The sequence below is a fragment of the Eurosta solidaginis genome, chromosome 4 (genome assembly GCF_040869045.1).
Source record: "Eurosta solidaginis isolate ZX-2024a chromosome 4, ASM4086904v1, whole genome shotgun sequence".
Classification (NCBI taxonomy): Eukaryota; Metazoa; Arthropoda; class Insecta; order Diptera; family Tephritidae; genus Eurosta; species Eurosta solidaginis.
In genome coordinates, this window is record NC_090322.1 from 160,205,925 (window position 1) to 160,228,466 (window position 22,542).

The following is a 22,542-nucleotide window of genomic DNA, read 5'->3' on the forward strand; positions in this document are numbered from 1 at the left end:
GAAAAAATATTCCTAAATTTTTTGTAATACAAGAGTCGAAAGGTGACATATAACTACAGTGGAAGGATGTTACATTAGTAGTCTAGTTGCAATTTCTTCAAAATATTGAGTCTAAATGGGCTGTCCACTGTTTTATTTATTTTTTCCTTTTAATTAAGTAGATTAGGTATTTATTTTGAAATGAAAAAATGCTTAAAGAAGGGCGCCGCAGCTTTCGAGTAGGGAATCCTTTTCGGGATATCGCCATAAACGTGGACCAGGGGTGACTCTAGAATGCGTTTGTACAATATGGGTATCAAATGAAAGGTGTTAATGAGTATTTTAAAAGGGCGTGGGCCTTAGTTCTATAGCTGGACGCCTTTTCGAGATATTGCCATAAAGGTGGACCAGGGGCGACTCTAGAATGCTTTTGTACAATATGGGTATCAAACGAAAGGTGTTAATAAGTATTTTAATGGGCCTTAGTTCTATTCGTGGACGCCTTTTCGGGATATCAACGTAAACGTGGACCAGGGTGACTCTAGAATGCGTTTCTAAAGTTATATTTTGATAGATATATAGACCAATCCAATTACCATGTTTCATCCCTTTTTTCGTATTTGGTATATTATTATGGCATTTTTTCATTTTTAGTAATTTTCGATATCGAAAAAGTGGGCGTGGTCATAGTCGGATTTCGGCCAATTTTTACACCAATATAAAGTGAGTTCAGATAAGTACGTGAACTGAGTTTAGTAAAGATATATCGATTTTTGCTCAAGTTATCGTGTTAACGGACGAGCGGAAGGACAGACGGTCGACTGTGTATAAAAACTGGGCGTGGCTTCAACCGATTTCGCCCTTTTTCACAGAAAACAGTTATCGTCTGAGAATCTAAGCCTCTACCAAATTTCACAAGGATTGGTAATGTTTTGTTCGACATATGGCATTAAAAGTATCATAGACAAATTAAATGAAAAAGGGCGGAGCCACTCCGATTTTGAAAATTTCTTTTATTTTTGTATTTTGTTGCACCATATCATTACTGTAGTTGAATGTTGACATAATTTACTTATATACTGTAAAGATATTAACTTTTCTTTTAAAATTTGACTTTAAAATTTTTTTTTTAAAGTGGGCGTAGTCGTCTTCCGATTTTGCTAATTTTTATTAAGCATACATATAGTAATAAGGGTAATGTTCCTGCCAAATTTCATCATGACACCTTCAACGACTGCCAAATTACAGCTTGCAAAACTTCTAAATTACCTTCTTTTAAAAGTGGGCGGTGCCACGCCCTTTGTCCAAAATTTTACTCGTTTTCAATTCTACGTCATAAGTCAACTCACCTACCAAGTTTCATCGCTTTATCCGTATTTGGTAATGAATTATCGCACTTTTTCGATTTTTCGAAATTTTCGATATCGAAAAAGTGGGCGTGGTTATAGTCCGATATCGTTCATTTTAAATAGCGATCTGAGATGAGTGCCCGGGAACCTACATACCAAATTTCATCAAGATACCTCAAAATTTACTCAAGTTATCGTGTTAACGGGCGGACGGCCGACGGACATGGCTCAATCGAATTTTTTTTCGATACTGATGATTTTGCTATATGGAAGTCTATATCTATCTCGATTCCTTGATACCTGTACAACCAACCGTTATCCAATCAAAGGTAATATACTCGGTGAGCTCTGCTCAACTGAGTATAATAAAAACTTATACTGTGGCTTACATTGGGGAAATAAAAAAATTTCTTCAGACTTTTCTTATGATATGGATATCGCGCTCAATTACGTAATTGAAGAAGTGAAATGTTGGTAAAAATTTAACAAAATGGCAACTTTGGTATTGAGTGATTTTAATTATTGTGTATGTGTGTTGTATTCAATCAATCTCTCTCACTCCATTACCGTCTGCGTCAGTTTGGAGTTCTATAAAATGCTTTTGTGGTTGTTCGTACGAAATTAATGCAATTGCGCCAAGAAAAACTGTTAGTACTTGTAATTTTTTTTTTCATTTGGAAGTTGTGAAGAGATTAAGGTATGTGCGTTTAAGTTTTGCGGTTAGCTTCTGAGAAATCAAATATGATTATCACTTTTAAAATGTACAAATGCAGTGATGTGCAAAACAAAATCAACAAAATTCCCCCACAGCTTGCATTGTGTCTTCCGCCTAGATTACGTAAGTATACAACTGTCAAACTATTTCTAAAAATTTAAATAAGTTATGGATCTAACGAGTACTATTTGTCGATAGCTCACATATATCATCAATCCGATCCACCATTTCAAAACTATTGTGATTTTAAAAAGATTTTTGATCATGGATCGTAAAACGTCATACGGGTCTTGAACTGTAATTAATATGGATATTAAAGTTTACCTTGTGCAAAACAAAAGCAACATTTTTTTTAATAAATTCGGATTTTTTTTTGTAAAATAACGAGTTTCGAAACGAAGAGTTCAAAAATAAAATTTCAAAAAAGTTTAAAATGAGCAGATCTATAATTTCTGGCTTCTTAAAAAATAAAATGTAACGAAATGCATTGAAGTATCGTATTTGGATGGACATCCACGACAAACCGACTCGAGGACAGATAAAAAAAGTGTGCAGGATTTGTAAGTTACATTTGTATGTGCAAATGAGATTCTAAGGAATATTCACACAACTACTATACAGAGACGAGCTATTGAAAACGGTTTAAAGCGCTGTAGACATGCAAAATAAATGACTCTTACAAAGCAACATTTATTTAAAAGGTGTTTTCTCTTATATCATTTTGAGTTTAAAAAAATATGCTCTAATATTTATTTTTTGGCTTAAGTTCACGATAGACCATGTTAACTGAACCATAAACAAGTGAAATACTGTTTTGTTAAGTGATGGAACAAGTGTTGTATGATTAATTCTGGTGGCATGTGTGCAGTCAGGCAGCGCAAAGGTGAACATCTGAATCCAAGAAACTTCCAGATGACCTTTAAGCACGGTGGAGGAGCACCTGTTTCTTCGGTAGTGGAGTTGGTCCTTTAAAGAAAATATACAGAATAATGGACTGCTTTGTCTATTAAGATTTTTTGGAAACGAAATGATACTATATGCAGAGTTGCATATGCCCCTTCGTTGGATCATAAATATGTTAATATTAAGTCATTTCCATTTGGTGGAAAAAATAGATTTCAAGTATGACTGAAACTTTGTTCAAATGAATTGTGTTTCTTTTCTTTTGCACTTCACTGTACATATATTTCGTAAAAATGAATTAGAAAAGGTTTCATCCTACAGTTAATAAAAAATAATTTAAAAAAAAATGTTTAAGCTAAACGGTTTTATTGAAAACAATGCTTACATGAAGTAATAATAATACGAAAAGCTAGAAAATAATTTGGTAGGTCCTAGGTACTAGTCATCATACTCATCATCAATCTAGGGCGTTGATCAGACAATTAATAATTGATTTAATTGCCTATTATTTCTCATTCTATTTAGTTCATTTACATTTACACGGACTCTTTCCTGACAATTTGTTACAATCTAAGGCCTTAATACATAATCCTTCCAAAGACTTCATTAGACTCTCGAAGTCCAAAATATTTGGATGTCACTTCTACCGGACTATATGTAATATTTGTTTCAAATATGAACCAAATCGGACCACAAATACGATTTTTTGAAATATTTCGATCCATGCGCCACCTATCGGAGTTTTTCTTCTTCTTATTATTGCATTGTCATCGGGTTCTGAACTATATTCCTAGTTTCAAGCTTGTAGCTTATCGGGAAGTTACTTAAATTTCAATTACAAAATTCGTGCCAGCCAGTCAACCAACCAGCCAGCCTGTCAAGTCAAACTAAATAAAACCGTTTAAAAACTCGAAACATCCTCCGGTTCGAAAATCAGGGAAGTTCTTTTAAGGAACAAAACTCATTTGATATTTTGCACAATTAGTTTTTTGATGTTGATGGTAACTAACAATTTTCTTGCAGCGTATAATGGTGTGTATATCTTAGCTTTATGTTTACTTTTCAAAAAGCTGTCACACAACTTAAAGTGAAACAAGAACAAACACACAGTGTTCAACAGTATAAATGGTACACGTACCCATGAACTGCACATAATAGTAATATTCTTAGCTAATTTTGGGAGGTAAAATTTTATGTGGTCCTCTAAAATTATAGTTTGGTATAGTGAAGGAAAATTTGCATTTGGGTAATGAACACATTTGACAATGCAACTAAGGCCCGAATTTTCAGTACAAGTTCACTCATGCTAATAAATTGCTTTTTGATTCGTCAGGAACTTTTAAAATTTTTAACTATGTTTCCGTTGACCTAGAGACGTGGAACTTGGGGTATAATACGGAACCAGTGGACACTACAGCGCAAACAAAACAAGTAAGGAAAGCTAAGTTCGGGTGTAACCGAACATTACATACTCAACTGAGAGCTTTGGAGACAAAATAAGGGAAAATCACCATTTAGCAAAATGAACTTAGGGTAACCCTGGGATGCGTTTGTATGACATGTGTATCAAATGAAAGGTGTTAATGATTATTTAAAACGTAGTGGGCCTTAGTTCTATAGGTGGTTGCCTTTTCAAGATATCGCAATAAGGGTGGACCAGGGGTGACTCTAGAATGTGTTTGTACGATATGTGTATCAAATTAAAAATATTAATTAGGGTTTTAAAAGGGAGTAGCCCTTAGTTGTATATGTGAATGCATTTTCGAGATATCGACCAAAATGTGGACCAGGGTGACCCAGAACATCTTCTGTCGGGTACCGCTAATTTATTTATGTATGTCACACCGCGAACAGCATTCCTGCCAAGATTGCAAGGGCTTTCGATTTCGCCCTGCAGAACTTTTTCATTTTCTTCTACTTAATATGGTAGGTGTTACACCCATTTTACAAAGTTTTTTCTAAAGTTATATTTTGCGTCAAAAAACCAATCCAATTACCATGTTTAATCTCTTTTTTCATATTTGGTACAGAATTATGGCATTTTTTTCATTTTTCATAATTTTCGATATCGGAAAAGTGGGCGTGGTCATAGTCGGATTTCGGCCATATTTTATACCAAGATAAAGTGACTTCAGATAAGTACGTGAACTAAGCTTAGTTAAGATATATCGTTTTTGGCGCAAGTTATCGTGTTAACGGCCGAGCGGAAGGACAGACGGTCGACTGTGTATAAAAACTGGGCGTGGCTTCAACCGATTTCGCCCATTTTCACAGAAAGCAGTTATCGTCATAGAATCTATATCCCTACCAAATTTCACAAGGATTGGTAAATTTTTGTCGACTTATTGCATTAAAAGTATTCTAGACGAATTAAATTAAAAAGGGCGGAGTTACGCCCATTTTGAAATTTTCTTTTATCTTTGTATTTTGTTGCACCATATCATTACTGGAGTCGAATGTTGACATTATTTACTTTTATACTGTAAAGATATTAAATTTTTTGTTAAAATTTGACTTAAAAATTTTTTTTTTTAAAGTGGGCGTGTTCGTCATCCGATTTCGCTAGTTTTTATTCAGCACACATATAGAAGTAACGTGCCTAACAAATTTCATCATGATATCTTCAACGACTGCCAAATTACAACTGGCAAAACTTTTAAATTACCTTCTTTTAAAAGTGGGCGGTGCGACGCCCATTATCCAAAATTTTTCCAATTTTCTATTTTGCGTCACAAGGTCAACGCATCTACCAAGCTTCATCGCTTTATCCGTCTTTGGTAATGAATTATCGAACTTTTCCGGTTTTTCGAAATTTTCGATATCGAAAAAGTGGGCGTGGTTGTAGTCCGATTTCGTTAATTTTAAATAGCAATTTGAGATGAGCGCCCAGGAATCTACATACCAAATTTCATCAAGATACCTGAAAATTTACTCAAGTTATCGTGTTTACAAACGGACGGACGGACGGGCATGGCTAAATGAATTTCTTTTTTCACCCAGACCATTTTGATATATAGAAGTCTATATCTATCTCGTTTAGTTTATGCCGTTACGGATTACCGTTATGCGAACAAAGTTGATATACTCTGTGAGCTCTGCTCACCTGAGTATAAAAACAATATTGCTTTGGCAGCGCCGCCGTCAAGATATTGGAAAAACGGGTAATTAGGAACCGATCATATTCATGTATAACCGTTACCGGAAGAATAAAAATATCAAACCAAATTTCGCTCTTAGGTGTTGCTAGGATCGAGATATTGGGGAAACTCGATTCTGAAAAAGGGTCGACAAGAAGAGATTACCGCTAGATGATGTTGATTTCCTCACACTCAATGACAAAATTTTATTGAAAAATAAAGTCAAGATAATTTTAATTACACGTTTATTGGTGGTAATTCAAAACACAGATGAAAAGAATATTTATATACATGAAGATGGCAAGTTTTCTATAAAGCTGGCATAATGCGCCGGAATTACGCCCTTTGAGAGCAAAAATAATAGATCATTTTTTTTTTGCACTTGATATAGGTATGGCTTTTGTATTTTTCGCTTTCAAATTTATTGCACGCCAATCAAATTTATCCAATAATCTAATTGGCTTTTTGCCTTGATTTACGTTCATTTAGAAAAAGGTATCCTGAGACAAATCATACTTGTATTTTATAACAAATGGTTCTGATTTTTGGAATCGAAACCATATAATTTCTAGCCATTTCACTTTTTCATTTTGAGTATTATAAGTTGTATTATGAAAGACTTCTTGCTGCAACATATTGCAATCGTAGAAGTCATTAAATGGCATTAACGTAACATTGTATGGTTTAGGGTTTCTCCTTGAACCCAAAATCAATAAGGCCCATTCTCTTGTACTCAATTGTTGAATGAATGGAATCTGCTTCTAAATAAGAGTGCCCAGATTCCATATACTTAACATCGATTATTTCAATATGACTACAATTAACTATATAAAGCATGGCTGCTGCAAAAAACTTATTTCGGTTTTGTTCCCCGCAAGTATCTGAATATGTTGTAACATGCTTAACAGTTACAGGAAGCGAAGTAATGTACTTTAACAAGCATGTAGCTATCTCTGAGCTTCCTCTACTTCCAGCGTATTCATTCCAAACAAAGCATTCTCCATTGCTGTCATGCCCCTCAAAAATAGTAAAATTATACGCATTAGGTTTTCGCCGATAGTAAATCTGGTTATCACTACTAAACGGTATGGTAAGAATTGCTTGCAGGTGAAACGAAATCGACCTAAATGTAACTCCCTTGTCGTCCTTTGCTCTTTGTCTGTCCGATGCTTTCATGCCCATTGCGTCTTTCTCTGTTTTTTATTCTCCTCCCATTCTTTTCTTTATGGAGCTTTATCGGCACAATTTTTGTATACATTGCACATTTTGCATTGGTCTTTTTTAGGTTTATAAAAGGAGTAATGGCTAAAGTTTTCATAAAAAATTTTTCTGTATACATGGTTGCTCACAGGTTTTTGTTCTTCATTAGCGGATTTAACTATGTAAAGTCTGTACATTATTGATAAATTAAAATCATAATTCAAATAAACCTTATTCGAATCTTTCCTACAGTAATGTGACTCAACGACAGGAAAAGATTCAATATGCTTTTTAAAAAATGCTACGCTTTTCTCTGGTGTTGCATTTGAAGCACGACATCCGATTCTTTTGTCAGTACCTACATATACACCTCCAAGTCCAACACCTCTCATTGCAGCTTCAATAATCTGGCGGCTTATAGCAAATGTACCACAAAAAAATTGCAAACAAACGCGTTTTTTCTCTCCCAGTGTATTTTGCAAATGTAGTATCCTTGTCGTCGAACGATTTTTCGTAAGGGGTCTAGAACTATCCAGAACTAGATTTATTTCTCTAAGGCTGGAGAAATATTTTTTCCATGTTTGTTGGGTAAATAAAATCCAACTGTTGCCGTACTACAAATTATCTAGATGATAAAATCCCACTAACATTTTGGAGGTGCTCGCCGTGTCCAGTGCTTTCCACCAGACCAGCACCCCATATAGCAGAATCGGTTTGACCACCATCTCATAAAGCCAGTGTACTATTCTTGGCGAGAGTCCCCATCTCTTTCCGATAGCTCCTCTGCAGCAGTACAAGGCAATGGCGGCCTTCCTGGCCCGATCTTCCACATTGGGTCTCCAGGACAGTTTCTTGTCCAAAACAATCCCCAAATATTTAACCCTATCAGAAAGTACCAACGGTACCCCTCCAATCGAGGGAGTTCTGAAATCGGGCACCTTATATCTTCTTGTGAAAAGGACCAATTCCGTTTTTCCCGGGTTGACCGCCAATCCACATGAATCAGCCCACCCAGCCACAGTATCCAGGTAGCCCTGAAGAACATCGCGCAGGGCGCCCAGAAATTTGCCTCTGACTAGGATAGCGAGATCATCTGCATAGGCAACCACCCGACAACCATTGGCTTCCAGCTCCACAAGAAGCTCGTTGACTACCACAACCCAGAGGAGAGGAGATAGGACACCCCCCTGTGGCGTGCCCCTGCACACCTTCCTCTTAATTATGGCCCCTCCCCACTCCGCTGCGACAATTCTGCCGCATAGAAGTTTGCTAATAAATTCAACCAGAGCCGCCTCGACTCCTAAACCCACCAGAGCTCTTTCGATTGACCCCGGTAAGACATTGTTAAAAGCTCCCTCGATGTCTAGAAAGGCACCCAGAGCATACTCTCGTTAACACGATAACTTGAGTAAATTTTGAGGTATCTTGATGAGATTTGGTATGTAGGTTCCTGGGCACTCATCTCAGATCGCTATTTAAAATGAACGATATCGGACAATAACCACGCCCACTTTTTCGATATCGAAAATTTCGAAAAATCGAAAAAGTGCGATAATTCATTACCAAATGTGGATTAAGCAATGAAACTTGGTAGGTGAGTTGAACTTATGACGCAGAATAAAAATCTAGTAAGATTTTGGACAATGGGCGTGGCACCGCCCACTTTTAAAAGAAGGTAATTTAGAAGTTTTGCAAGCTGTAATTTGGTAGTCGTTGAAGATATCAGGATGAAATTTGGCAGGAACGTTATTCTTATTACTATATGTCTGCTTAATAAAAATTAGCAAAATCGGAGAACGACCACGCCCACTTTTTAAAAAAATTTTTTTTTAAATTCAAATTTAAAAGAAAAGTTAATATCTTTACAGTATATAAGTGAATTATGTCAACATTCAACTCCAGTAATGATATGGTGCAACAAAATACAAAAAAAAAAAAGAAAATTGCAAAATGGGCGTGGCTCCGCCCTTTTTTCATTTAATTTGTCTAGGATACTTTTAATGCCATAAGTCGAACAAAAATTTACCAATCCCTGTGAAATTTGGTAGAGGCTTAGATTCTATGACAATAACTGTTCTCTGTGAAAAAGGGCGAAATCGGTTGAAGCCACGCCCAGTTTTTATACACAGTCGACCGTCTGTCCTTCCGTTCGGCCGTTAACACGATAACTTGAGCAAAAATCGATATATCTTTACTAAACTCAGTTCACGTACTTATCTGAACAAACTTTGTATTGGTGTAAAAAATGGCCGAAATCCGACTATGACCACGCCCACTTTTTCGATATCGAAAATTACGAAAAATGAAAAAAATGCCATAATTATATATACCAAATACGAAAAAAGGGATGAAACATGGTAAATGTATTGGTATATTGACGCAAAATATAACTTTAGAAAAAAACTTTGTAAAATGGGTGTGACACCTGCCATATTAAGTAGAAGAAAATTAAAAAGTTTTGCAGGGCGAAATCAAAAGCACTTGGAATCTTGGAAGGAATACTGTTCGTGGTATTACATATATAAATATTTTAGCGGTACCCGACAGATGATGTTCTGGATCATCCTGGTCCACATTTTGGTCGATATCTCGAAAACGCCTTCACATATACAACCAAGGGCCACTTCCTTTTAAAACCCTCCATAATACCTTTAATTTGATACCCATATCGTACAAACACATTCTAGAGTCATCCTTGGTCCACGTTTATGGCGATATCTCGGAAAGGCGTTCACATATAGAACTAAGGCCCACTCCTTTTTAAAATACTCATTAACACCTTTCATTTGATACCCATATAGTACAAACAAATTCTAGAGTCACCCCTGGTCCACCTTTATGGCGATATCTCGAAAAGGCGTCCACCTATAGAACTAAGGCCCACGCCCTTTTAAAATACTCATTAACACCTTTCATTTAATACCCATATAGTACAGAGTCACCCCTGGTCCACTTTTATAACGATATCTCGAAAAGGCGTCCACCTATAGAACTAAGGCCCACGCCCTTTTAAAATACTCATTAACACCTTTCATTTAATACCCATATAGTACAAACAAATTCTAGAGTCACCCCTGGTCCACGTTTATGACGATATCTCGAAAAGGCGTCCACATATATAGCTAAGGCCCACTCCTTTTTAAAATACTCATTAACACCTTTCATTTGATACCCATATCGTACAAAAAAATTCTAGAGTCACCCCTGGTCCACGTTTATGGCGATATCTCGAAAAGGCTTCCACCTATAGAACTAAGGCCCACGCCCTTTTAAAATACTCATTAACACCTTTCATTTGATACCCATATCGTACAAACACATTCTAGAGTCATCCTTGGTCCACGTTTATGGCGATATCTCGGAAAGGCGTTCACATATAGAACTAAGGCCCACTCCTTTTTAAAATACTCATTAACACCTTTCATTTGATACCCATATAGTACAAACAAATTCTAGAGTCACCCCTGGTCCACCTTTATGGCGATATCTCGAAAAGGCGTCCACCTATAGAACTAAGGCCCACGCCCTTTTAAAATACTCATTAACACCTTTCATTTAATACCCATATAGTACAAACAAATTCTAGAGTCACCCCTGGTCCACCTTTATAGCGATATCTCGAAAAGGCGTCCACCTATAGAACTAAGGCCCACGCCCTTTTAAAATACTCATTAACACCTTTCATTTGATACCCATATTGTACAAACGCATTCTAGAGTCACCCCTGGTCCACTTTTATAACGATATCTCGAAAAGGCGTCCACCTATAGAACTAAGGCCCACGCCCTTTTAAAATACTCATTAACACCTTTCATTTGATACCCATATAGTACAAACAAATTCTAGAGTCACCCCTGGTCCACGTTTATGACGATATCTCGAAAAGGCGTCCACATATATAACTAAGGCGCACTCCTTTTTAAAATACTCATTAACACCTTTCATTTGATACCCATATCGTACAAAAAAATTCTAGAGTCACCCCTGGTCCACGTTTATGGCGATATCTCGAAAAGGCATCCACCTATAGAACTAAGGCCCACTCCCTTTTAAAATACTCATTAACACCTTTCATTTGATACCCATATAGTACAAACAAATTCTAGAGTCACCCCTGGTCCACGTTTATGGCGATATTTCGAAAAGGCATCCACCTATAGAACTAAGGCCCACGCCCTTTTAAAATACGCATTAACACGTTTCATTTGATACCCATATAGTACAAAAAAATTCTAGAGTCACCCCTGGTCCACGTTTATGGCGATATTTCGAAAAGGCGTCCACCTATAGAACTAAAGCCCACGCCCGTTTAAAATACGCATTAACACCTTTCATTTGATACCCATATCGTACAAACAAATTCTAGAGTCACCCCTGGTCCACGTTTATGGCGATATTTCGAAAAGGCGTCCACCTATAGAACTAAGGCCGACGCCCTTTTTAAAATACGCATTAACACCTTTCATTTGATACCCATACCCATATCGTACAAACAAATTCTAGAGTCACCCCTGGTCCACGTTTATGGCGATATTTCGAAAAGGCGTCCACCTATAGAACTAAGGCCCACGCCCTTTAAAAATACTCATTAACACGTTTCATTTGATACCCATATAGTACAAACAAATTCTAGAGTCACCCCTGGTCCACCTTTATGGCGATATCTCGAAAAGGCGTCCACCTATAGAACTAAGGCCCACGCCCTTTTAAAATACTCATTAACACCTTTCATTTAATACCCATATAGTACAAACAAATTCTAGAGTCACCCCTGGTCCACCTTTATAGCGATATCTCGAAAAGGCGTCCACCTATAGAACTAAGGCCCACGCCCTTTTAAAATACTCATTAACACCTTTCATTTGATACCCATATTGTACAAACGCATTCTAGAGTCACCCCTGGTCCACTTTTATAACGATATCTCGAAAAGGCGTCCACCTATAGAACTAAGGCCCACGCCCTTTTAAAATACTCATTAACACCTTTCATTTGATACCCATATAGTACAAACAAATTCTAGAGTCACCCCTGGTCCACGTTTATGGCGATATTTCGAAAAGGCGTCCACCTATAGAACTAAGGCCCACGCCCTTTTAAAATACGCATTAACACCTTTCATTTGATACCCATATCGTACATACAAATTCTAGAGTCACCCCTGGTCCACGTTTATGGCGATATTTCGAAAAGGCGTCCACCTATAGAACTAAGGCCCACGCCCTTTTAAAATACGCATTAACACCTTTCATTTGATACCCATATCGTACAAACAAATTCTAGAGTCACCCCTGGTCCACGTTTATGGCGATATTTCGAAAAGGCATCCACCTATAGAACTAAGGCCCACTCCCTTTTAAAATACTCATTAACACCTTTCATTTGATACCCATATAGTACAAACAAATTCTAGAGTCACCCCTGGTCCACGTTTATGGCGATATTTCGAAAAGGCGTCCACCTATAGAACTAAAGCCCACGCCCTTTTAAAATACACATTAACACGTTTCATTTGATACCCATATAGTACAAACAAATTCTAGAGTCACCCCTGGTCCACGTTTATGGCGATATTTCGAAAAGGCGTCCACCTATAGAACTAAGGCCCACGCCCTTTTAAAATACGCATTAACACCTTTCATTTGATACCCATATCGTACAAACAAATTCTAGAGTCACCCCTGGTCCACGTTTATGGCGATATTTCGAAAAGGCGTCCACCTATAGAACTAAGGCCCACGCCCTTTTTAAAATACGCATTAACACCTTTCATTTGATACCAATACCCATATCGTACAAACAAATTCTAGAGTCACCCCTGGTCCACGTTTATGGCGATATTTCGAAAAGGCGTCCACCTATAGAACTAAGGCCCACGCCCTTTAAAAATACTCATTAACACGTTTCATTTGATACCCATATAGTACAAACAAATTCTAGAGTCACCCCTGGTCCACCTTTATGGCGATATCTCGAAAAGGCGTCCACCTATAGAACTAAGGCCCACGCCCTTTTAAAATACTCATTAACACCTTTCATTTAATACCCATATAGTACAAACAAATTCTAGAGTCACCCCTGGTCCACCTTTATAGCGATATCTCGAAAAGGCGTCCACCTATAGAACTAAGGCCCACGCCCTTTTAAAATACTCATTAACACCTTTCATTTGATACCCATATTGTACAAACGCATTCTAGAGTCACCCCTGGTCCACTTTTATAACGATATTCCGAAGAGGCGTCCACCTATAGAACTAAGGCCCACTCCCTTTCAAAATACTCATTAACACCTTTCATTTGATACACATGTCATAAAAACACATTCCAGGGTTACCCTAGGTTCTTTTTACAACATGGTGATTTTCCCTTACTTTGTCTCCACAGCTCTCAACTGAGTATGTAATGTTCGGTTACACCCGAACTTAGCCTTCCTTACTTGTTCATTTTTAAATTTCCCTACAAATTGGCGGGATGGGACCTACTTGTTTTTATGCCGACTCCGAACGGCACCTGCAAGGCAGGTGAGTTTTCACTGAGAAGCTTTTCATGGCAGAAATACACTCGGAGTGTTTGCCAAATTCTTCTAATTGAAAAAACTTGTTTCTGAAAATTTTATGTTACTTTGCCCGGGCGTGAACCCAGGATCTTCGGTGTGGTAGGCGGAGCACGCTACCATCAAACCACGGCGGCCGCAAACCAACTTAGTAACTGTTAAAATTCTCTACATTGCAAGTATCTGATGTTGCTTATTTGATACACTTCTACATAAGATGGTAGTTTTTAAAGTATTTATGAATTTGTAATTTGGTGTTACACACTGTAATCGCAAAATAAAGAGTTTAATATTCATTCAAATATGTCGCTGGGTAAGTGAGTACTTACAAACAAAGATGCAGATACATACGTAGGTACAAACAATTAACTATCCAACTCATCGAACTCATCCAACAACCAACGAGACATTAGGTACTGCAAAACAAAAATTCGAGTTAGCGAGCGTCAACAATAAACCCCGCAGATTTATTTTGTAATTGCAGTCTCGTCACGATTGTTAGATTTTGAAATTCCGTACAAATTGCAAATGTGAATATGTATATGTAAAAATACGTACATATTAGAGATATATGCCGCCGATTTACGACGTTTTCAAATATATCGTGTCAAAAACCTCGGCGCAGCGCGGCGTTCGGCGCGTTACTATATTTTCAACTATTTCAAGATTGTCTAGGCCATTTATTGTTCATCTCGAAAATTGTTCCGATATGGGCGAAATGGGTATGACAAGGGGTATGACAAAAAAGGCGCTTTCAATGCCAGCTTAACACGGATTTAGCATCACCCAATTCGCCAAGCTATAAAAACCAAATACTAAACGAAAAGTTAAATAAAAAATTTAAATGCGCACTTCGCATAATTTTTTCAAAAAATGAATAAAGTACAATGAATTTAAATAAAATGTCCCAAGTCGAACATATTTTCAAATTGTCCTCAAGTTGTTAAAAAAGCAAGCTACCCAAAAAAGGTGCCTTATTTTATATCCCGATTGGCTGAAAGCAGGGCCGTAGAGAGAAAATCCGGGCCCGGGACTAAACAATTTACGGGCCCCCTATAAAAAATCCACTAATATATTTGATTAACTTGAATTAATGACGTCTCATTCATGAATCATTATTGATGGATTACATCAAAAAAAATTTTACCACATCAACTAAATAATTTTTGGGCTAAGAGCTGACGTAGAAATAAAATTCTTTTTTAACAGCCACATATTGTTTCAAATAATCTTTCCTAGTTATTTGGTAACATTTCTGATAAATTTAATTATGATTATAAATTTAGTTATTCAATATAGAAAGTTCGGATATCAAAGAGTGGCTTTACTTGCTTTTTTCGCTGCAAAATTTTTATTATAATGTCAAAATTTAACTGTCTTGCCAAAACGGATTCAACACAAAGCGTGGCAAGTCCGGAAACTCGCTCTTGAGATGAACACGATCTATGAAAGTTTTTGATTCTTTAAAGGACGCTGAAGGAACGTTCTGCACAAGCTACAGTGACAGGTATAGTGCAAAAAATGCGTAAAGCAACACAAATGTTGGGGAAAATCGTATACAGGTTTTGAACATATGTAGATGGCATTTCGCAATTCCAATGGCGACAGACCTTTGTCAAAATTTGCTTCGTAAATGTGTTTAAAGTGAATTATTTCGCATTATAAGCTTTGAGAAATGTCCGTCTTGTATTTTTCGACAAATTTTGCTGCGCTCGCCCGAACCGTAGTTTCATCCATGTATTAAACTAGCCACAAAAAGGAAAACGTCTCGCTCAAATTTCTCATAGCTGCAAATCGTTCAGTAATGCCAGTGATTACAGAATCAACGATCACCAGAAATGTATTGGTTTTAAAATCACACTCTGAATCATCCGTAATCATCTCATTTAAATTATCTTCAGAACGTCTTTTGGGTTTCCTTTTTCGAATGCCCGGAAACTTTGGCGAGATGTTCAATTGAATAGCAACTGTTTTGCATTTGTTTAAAATTGTTTCCCATTGGTTCCTGATCAACTTCAAACCAGCTAATAAGGCATCTAGATGTCGGACCTCAACATCTATGGTGGCGTCTCTAGCTTGGAGGACCACGTTTCTTTCATTAATGGTAGTCAATATTTTGAACCAAATTGAGGACAGCAAGATACATTCGAACTTGTTGATGTACTTGAGAATGCCGGTAACATCGCCGTATGCTTGCGCAATCAAATTTGGCTTTTGGCTGAAAGACTATGAAGAGAGCTCGGTACATTTTTTTTGAGGATGTCCTATTGTTGTGGAGTGCTGCTGAAAATAGTAAAACATTTTTGTACAGCTCCGAAGAAAGTAATTGCAGCCGTACAACATTCTGCAGCATCAACACCACATAAATTGAGGCTGTGGGTTGCACAAGGCGAGTGATCAGCATTCGAATTTTTGGCGAGAATGTGACGTAGTGCTCCGTTGTAAGCTCCTTTCATATTGGTGCCGTTATCGTGCCCTTGCGCACGACAATCTTCAATCAAGTATGGCAAAGTAGATCAGCGATTTTCTGACCAGTTTTTTTTTTTGATTACAATTCACGAAAGCCAAAATCCGTTCTTTAATTGTAAAATTTGTTGCTTTCAAATTGAAATTGAGTTAGCGCAAAATGAACGTAGTCAACGTGGCTAGCATCAGGCATAGCATCAACGATAATAGCAAAGTACTTGGCTTTCTTGCCTTGATCTAATATAGCTTCCCTCACGTGCTTTGCACAAATTTCTATAAAATCGTTTTGAATATCTGAGGAAAGATAGTGAACTTGTAAACGTTTGTGCTGCTGTTGTGAAATCCTAACTTTTTCCAAATGATCTCTAAGTGTGAGATCATAATGGCTTATGAGATCTTAGATTCCCAACAAATTTCCATTGTTTCGTTCACCAAGATATATACCTTCGCCTTGAAAGCTAGATCTCTTTCACCCAAAAAAAAAAAGTGTCCAAAATTCTATATAAAATTTCTTTCCACTTTTAAGTTTCAGTGATTAACTGTTCATTGATAAGTGTATCAATTGTAGCCTCCTTTTTAATAAGATGTTGTAAAGATCGCCATCGAATATAACATTTAATGTGATCTTGAATATTTTCGTGGGATGGCAGTTTATCCTATAGCTTCTTCCATACCTGGAATTTGGAATATCCGCCAGGACAACAAATTTTATGTCGATTTAAAGTATTGGTGCTTAACAGACGACATGGTAGGCAATAAAAAGCATTGCTACTGGTACTCCACGCTAACCAGTCACGCTCCACTTTCTCTCCATTTGGCAAGATTCTGTTTAACAACGAGGTAGGAAATGCCTCGTCATGACAATCACGTGCAAAGATAGCAGGACACTTTTGATAACATCGATAAACTATTTCGTTGGCTTCTTCAGATAGCAAAAACTCATTATTCACGGTACCGATATCGAAGTCGTTTAAATAATCTGGACTTTGATACAGAGTTGGTGGTATTGTTGGAAGACTTTTTGAAGATGAACCTTCATCAGTGTCACCACGAAAACTTTACGATTTCGGATTCATGTAAACATACATTTTTGTTTGACGTTTTTATTGTCTCCTCAGGCCCAGGAAAAAAATCATTATCAATATTCGTTGCTTTTGAAATTCGGCTTAAAATTTGCACATGGAATAACTAAAGAATTAAAAAAAATTTCCTAGTACCTCTAAATCGCGGGCCCCCTCAGAAACCCTGGGCCCCTGGGGGAATCCCCCACCCCCCCCCCCCTCTCGTCGGGCCTGGCTGAAAGAATAAGCGAAATCAGTGACGCAAAATCCTTTAGTAGGCTCCAGTGGTTTAAATTCTTTTTTGAAATGAGTCTCAACTCACACTTAAGTTACATATATCTCCAACACGTATGAGAAGGGTTTGAAAAATCACTTTATTTGCTGAACTATAAATAGCGTCTGAAATCTTAATTTTGATTTACATACTTCATTCAACACCCAAGTCTGCCGGTTTGAAATTTCCTAAAGTTGGCGGCCCTATCCCCAACTAGTCCCTTGGAGTGAATCACATTGGATATAGCCTATCAAACATGTTTAAATATGACCAACACGTGACGGCTCCTGTTACAACTGTGAATACGTATGCACATTTTTTAACCAGGTTAGGCTTTGTCCTTCGCAAGAACACTCAAAGTGGTGAAGCAAAAGCTTTCTCAACTCAGTCGAACAAATGACCGGGTGTTCTCCTAGCCTAATGTAGGGGATAGTCGAACTAGTCTGAAAACTGAAGGCGGTCATCCATAATGAGCTCTTATATCATAAGGCCGGAAACGAAAACTCTTGAGGTCAATGTATCGAACACAAACGTCTGCAAATTTTGGTCTACATTGTAAAAATTTTATCCACGGTCCTTGTAAAGTTTAAATTATGTAGATGCGCCAAAGATTATACGATTTCACCCATATATTACGCAATGACGTTTCAAGGTGCTTTTTTTGGTGTAGCTCGGAAGCATAGCGCGACACAAACATCCGTTAGAAAGTCTTCGGAGCTACACCTAGAGCTTCTAGGAAAGTAACGTCGACGAAGATATGAGTTCGAAGTCGCAGTCATATGGCTTCTGTGCTGGCATATGGTATAAGGGCCAGAATGCGTGGTAGCGACTGGTGGTCGGGATTGCTACTGTTCGCAAGTCCGGAATTGTAGCTCTTAAAAGAGCCGAAATCACTGAAGGCATTGATGATAATCGTTAAAACTGTGCTACAAGAGTCATGACTATTAGTAGATAATTGATAGCAACCGTAAGACGCCCTTGTGCGTGACCAGCATGTAGCCGCAAATGATTTAAAGAAATCGTGCCGACGACGGTATTAGAGTTAGCCCAGAACATCTCCTTCGGTGAAACTACGCTACAGTGTGACCATTTTAAGTATTTCCCTCTCTCTCTTCGCAATGAACTACTCCCGAAAATTTTGAACGATCCACGAGATTTTGAGGCAAAAACAGCGGATCTCTCCGAAACGTCGAAACGTCAAAACCTTTCCAAATTTTATTTTTTTAAATTTTCGCTTTACAAGTCTCCCAGATCTTCATCCGCAAGTTAACGATATTGTTCCAGATTATCAAACATACCATTGACGTCAGCAGTATGTTTCCATATTCATTAGTAGTGGACAATGTGATACTCTGAAGTCCAGCCATTCAATTCAGAGGTTTACTCCGATTACTTTTTCGGCGCGCCGGCCACGCCGCCACCGCCGATATATAATAGAGCCGACGCCGCCGCCGCCGCCGATTAAGTGGCCGGCGTAAACCTCTAGTACATTTGCATATTCACTGATGCAGTACCTATGCACACACAATAACCGAAAATAAATCAGTTCATAATTACCTTTTCTTTTTATTTGTAATTTTAAATGGCACAAATCTCCATTCTTTTCTGCTTAATCCAAATAAAATTCTATGTGTTAATTGTTTTAAATTTTACAACTTTTTTTTTGTGTTGCTAAATTTTTTCACATATTAGCGCTAATTCCACTTAGAGGAACGAATAGTAAAAAAATAAATATGTATGATAAGCCGGCCACTACTTTGTCACATAGATTGCCGTTTTCACAAAAACAAATTTCACCCTTCATATATCGCTTAAATTTTTTAATTCATATCACACACTGAGCATATTCGCACATTTTAATTAATAATACCAAGCAGCAATAATCATAAACAGCAACAATTACTTATTGAGTGTGCCAACACATTGGTTTTCTTGTAAAATATGTTGACTTGATATCGTGATAAACAAAAATATATTTTTACTCAGTAGTTTTGCTGTTTTTTATTTTAATTTACGCTTTTTTTTTGTTTATATACTATTTTTATTTAGTTGCTATTTATTATTTATTGTTATGCATATTAATAGTACGCAGTCTCTCAGCATATTAGGGTGTGATATTTTAAGGTTCTTTTGCTTTTTATCCCAACAAATGATCGGAGCACCTTGCAGGAAAACTAAAATTTTACCGTTGATGGATTAGTGGTTTAGGACTAACAATAATTCAATCTCCCTTCTACCTTATTAAGATAGATACTATTTGGAGCCGCATTTGCACTATAAATATCAATCTTGTAGCAGACTCTTAGGGGGTTTTTCCAAAAAAAAAAAAACAAAAAAAACACACTCATTAACTTAGATAACGAACTTTTTAAATAAAAAAGAGAGAAACGGAATTTTTATCGTGTAAAAAAATTGTAATTTTAACAAAATTTTTTACTGGAAAAGAAAAATTTTGCTTATTATGTCGCACTTTTAGAATTTGGTTGTTATTGCCATGGGAGAATATTAGTTATGCTTTTAAAGATTATTAAGTCACTTCAAAGTATTTTGAAAACGCTTGATAAAGAAGTTAGCACCGCTATGTTCATAGGAAATTTTAAAATTACAATTTTTTTAAAATAATATATAAAATAAAAATAACTTTCAATATTGATATCGAACTACTTTTTTATCCAACTACTTAATCGTCGCACTGCAATTATTCAAAGTAATAAAAGTAAAGAGCTTAATGATTCAAGGTTCGATTCGAGCTCAAGGCCAGAACAACAATTTTTTCTAATGATAATTATTGTTAACAATTTTTGTTGTTATATCGGCCTACTGATTTTAAGATCGCGGGTTCGAATCGAGCTCAAGGCCTAACAATAATTTTTTATCATTATTATTGTTATGATAAATTTTTTCTTAATTGAAAAAATTTTTAAATTAGAATAGAAGAAAGAAAAAATTTTAGACAACTGCCAAAGCTCGTTGTATAGATCCATTTCGGGAACTGCTAAATTCCTTCATCGGCAACGTTTAGGCGCCGCTGCTATAACCATTCAGCCATCACAGCGGTTTTTTGTTTGTCTTCATTAATCCTACTTCTATTCTGGTTCGTGCCAATTGATATTCACAACACTGCGACACCTGTTGCAGAATGGATGTGAAAATTGGACTTGTTTGATGGCAATACCGCCATAGTGTCATATTTTATTGACACTTTTTCCCCGTGCTCTGGGATGTATTAACAATTTTTGTTGTTATATCGGCCTACTGATTTTAAGATCGCGGGTTCGAATCGAGCTCAAGGCCTAACAATAATTTTTTATCATTATTATTGTTATGATAAATTTTTTCTTAATTGAAAAAATTTTTAAATTAGAATAGAAGAAAGAAAAAATTTTAGACAACTGCCAAAGCTCGTTGTATAGATCCATTTCGGGAACTGCTAAATTCCTTCATCGGCAACGTTTAGGCGCCGCTGCTATAACCATTCAGCCATCACAGCGGTTTTTTGTTTGTCTTCATTAATCCTACTTCTATTCTGGTTCGTGCCAATTGATATTCACAACACTGCGACACCTGTTGCAGAATGGATGTGAAAATTGGACTTGTTTGATGGCAATACCGCCATAGTGTCATATTTTATTGACACTTTTTCCCCGTGCTCTGGGATGTATTAACAATTTTTGTTGTTATATCGGCCTACTGATTTTAAGATCGCGGGTTCGAATCGAGCTCAAGGCCTAACAATAATTTTTTATCATTATTATTGTTATGATAAATTTTTTCTTAATTGAAAAAATTTTTAAATTAGAATAGAAGAAAGAAAAAATTTTAGACAACTGCCAAAGCTCGTTGTATAGATCCATTTCGGGAACTGCTAAATTCCTTCATCGGCAACGTTTAGGCGCCGCTGCTATAACCATTCAGCCATCACAGCGGTTTTTTGTTTGTCTTCATTAATCCTACTTCTATTCTGGTTCGTGCCAATTGATATTCACAACACTGCGACACCTGTTGCAGAATGGATGTGAAAATTGGACTTGTTTGATGGCAATACCGCCATAGTGTCATATTTTATTGACACTTTTTCCCCGTGCTCTGGGATGTATTAACAATTTTTGTTGTTATATCGGCCTACTGATTTTAAGATCGCGGGTTCGAATCGAGCTCAAGGCCTAACAATAATTTTTTATCATTATTATTGTTATGATAAATTTTTTCTTAATTGAAAAAATTTTTAAATTAGAATAGAATAGAAATAGATATAGCAGCGGCGCCTAAACGTTGCCGATGAAGGAATTTAGCAGTTCCCGAAATGGATCTATACAACGAGCTTTGGCAGTTGTCTAAAATTTTTTCTTTCTTCTATTCTAATTTAAAAATTTTTTCAATTAAGAAAAAATTTATCATAACAATAATAATGATAAAAAATTATTGTTAGGCCTTGAGCTCGATTCGAACCCGCGATCTTAAAATCAGTAGGCCGATATAACAACAAAAATTGTTAATACATCCCAGAGCACGGGGAAAAAGTGTCAATAAAATATGACACTATGGCGGTATTGCCATCAAACAAGTCCAAATTTCACATCCATTCTGCAACAGGTGTCGCAGTGTTGTGAATATCAATTGGCACGAACCAGAATAGAAGTAGGATTAATGAAGACAAACAAAAAACCGCTGTGATGGCTGAATGGTTATAGCAGCGGCGCCTAAACGTTGCCGATGAAGGAATTTAGCGGTTCCCGAAATGGATCTATACAACGAGCTTTGGCAGTTGTCTAAAATTTTTTCTTTCTTCTATTCTAATTTAAAAATTTTTTCAATTAAGAAAAAATTTATCATAACAATAATAATGATAAAAAATTATTGTTAGGCCTTGAGCTCGATTCGAACCCGCGATCTTAAAATCAGT

The 22,542-nt window shown here is 36.7% G+C and overlaps 1 protein-coding gene across 11 annotated transcripts in view; it reads right to left on the minus strand.

Moving 5' to 3' along the window:
• The window catches only part of LOC137250551 (uncharacterized), a 119,332-nt gene that overhangs the window by 87,509 nt on the left and 9,281 nt on the right, over positions 1–22,542 (minus strand). For 2 of the 11 annotated variants that reach the window (XM_067783558.1, XM_067783560.1), the window contains exon 2: positions 19,197–19,342. The exons of 7 other annotated variants lie outside the window; for them this stretch is intronic. The gene's annotated coding sequence lies outside the window, so the exon portion shown is untranslated. Of the gene's footprint in view, positions 1–19,196; positions 19,814–22,542 lie in introns of those variants that run through there. 2 more of the 11 variants (XM_067783554.1, XM_067783555.1) reach the window with 1 other exon arrangement.